Here is a 2,408-nt window from a genome sequence, read left to right as displayed (position 1 = left end):
CTAATTTTATCTTTCTTAAGAGATGATATCATATATTTATAATTGAAAGTCCTAAATACCACTGTATGGCCCCTCTGAATACATGAAATTATATTTTAAGAACTTTATGAAAAGTATACAAAGCTTATATTGTTTAAAATATGTAAACAATTATATAAAAATAATTCTCTTGGCTGAGAAGGATAAAATGCCCTCCAAAATGTCAGAGGCTATAAAGAGCAACATTGTAAAATTTAAGTTTTCTATTGATTATCCTATTCTTTAATTCAGTTCTACACATATGGCTTAGTCATATACCCAAAACATATAAGCCAAATTCAAGTATAATGAGTATTTGATGCTCACATGAAAGGATGTTATATATTTAAAACACAGCTCCAACATAATAATGCCTAGAATAATTGATATAAAATGTGGTGAGATAGTTTGAGCACACTATTATTCTGTCTATCCTTAATTCCATCATCATCACTTCTAAAAAGGAGTGAGTGTGGGAGTTATTTTAAAAGTCCATATGTACACTGATGATATCACGTTATAGAGTTCCATTGAAAAGTATATTAAACAACTATTTTATCTCAAAGAAATATTCTTCAATGACATTAAAATGAAACATATATTGTAAGTAAGAAATACTTAATGTGTATCAGAGCTGAATCAAAATAAAAGGCTTTTAGTGTATAGAAGTAAATTGAATAGGTGAAAGAAATACTTAAAAATAAACTTCAGACAGGACACACCAAACATAAGTCATATCAAAGGGAAAACTGAGAGTATGTATGTTAAGAAACTCACTGCAATCCTGAAATCAAAGCTTAACTGGAAGGAGAGATTTAGAGAAATTAAATAGTCAATATATCAGAATACTAGTCTTGATGTTTTCTTTGGTCAAAGTAAAATGTTCAACAAAATTGATTTAGGCAGTAACGAAAAGAAAACCTGCCCAATGGTAATGAGACACAGAGTGTGCCAATTCCAGAGTTCCTCTGAAAAAATGAGGAAGAGGATTGATGAATATCCTTAGAACTTACAATTTTCAAAAAGTGAAACCTACACAAACCTACTTGTGAAACAAAGAGACTTCATTTCAGAAAGCAGGATAAAGACCCCCGAGAGATAGATACCATCAGTTTGTAAAATATAACCAAAAGTGGCGTGTCTGAAGGAGGATTATTAGCAACTGCAACAACAAAAAACAATAAGAACAATATTAATAAACAACAACAATAATAATATCATATTTTAAGGTTATCTGTACATTTTAAATATATAGCATTTTATCCTCACAATGAGCCTATGAGGTAGATATTATTAAAAACAATCAATTTCAAGTCAATAAAGAGTATTAAATGACTGCCATGAAGCTTTATAGACATAGAGTGGAATGGAATATATGAAATGTGAAATGGTTCATGAATTTGAATGTCATCCTTGCATGGGGATCATGCTAATCTTCTCTGTATTATTCCAATTTAGTGTATGTAATGCCAAAGTGAGCACAAAAGGCTTTCCTTAAAGAATAAAAATACTTATAGTAACTATGCAGTTAGGTGGCACAGTAGATAGAACATTAGATGTCAGGAAGACCTGAGTTCAAATCCATCCACAGATACTTACTAGTTGTATGATTCTGAACAAGATACAACCCTCTGTTTGCCTCAGTTTCCTCTTCTATAAAATGAGTCTATTAATAGATAACAATAGAACCAACCTCCCAGGGTTGATATGAAGTTATAATGACATAATATTGATGTAGCACTTTGCAAACCTTAAAACATGACATAAATGTTAGCTATATTATGAGGAGGAAGGGGAGAATGCAATGGGATGGCAGAAACTCTGTTGTGGTAGCAAATATTTTGCATCTACCAGGTGCCTTGAAAAAAAATAAGGTGACTATCATTATGTACCCAAACTTTCCTAATCTTTATTAAATAACATGAAAAATCCCTAGAATACAAGTACAAACTCCTAAACATTGTGGAGAATTCATCCAATAAACTGTACTGGAATATGGGATGCTTGAATATCTTTATAGATAAAACTATCGGTTATACTGATCAGAAATAACATCACTTCAAACAAATTTAAGAACAACATTTTAACAGGTATTACACATAAAATGTGTATAACCTCCAAACTATGTGGAATGAAATGTTTTTTTTTTTTTATTTCAGGGACTGAGAGAGGGAAAAGAAATATAGGCAGTGTTAGATTTTGTATTCTTTATCTCAAAGATCACTGCAGATGTCACCTGAAGCCATGTAATTAAAATGTAATTTTAAAACAATAATAATGTAATAATGTAATAGCTCCTTGGAAGGAAAACTATGGAAAATCTGGACAACATACTAAAACACAGAGACATAACCTTGCTGACAAAGGTCCATATAGTCAAAAACTATGAT

The 2,408-nt window shown here is 30.8% G+C and overlaps 1 non-coding gene across 1 annotated transcript; it reads right to left on the bottom strand.

Annotated features, from left to right (window-relative positions):
* Positions 1–1,394: 1,394 nt before the first annotated feature.
* Positions 1,395–1,500, bottom strand: LOC122744977. Its single transcript, XR_006355299.1, has one exon. It is a non-coding gene; the product is annotated as a U6 spliceosomal RNA (small nuclear RNA).
* Positions 1,501–2,408: the final 908 nt, after the last annotated feature.

Source organism: Dromiciops gliroides, chromosome 2, assembly GCF_019393635.1.
Source record: "Dromiciops gliroides isolate mDroGli1 chromosome 2, mDroGli1.pri, whole genome shotgun sequence".
Lineage (NCBI taxonomy): Eukaryota > Metazoa > Chordata > Mammalia > Microbiotheria > Microbiotheriidae > Dromiciops > Dromiciops gliroides.
Note: the sequence above shows the minus strand (reverse complement) of the source record. Positions and strands in the feature narration are given on the sequence as shown.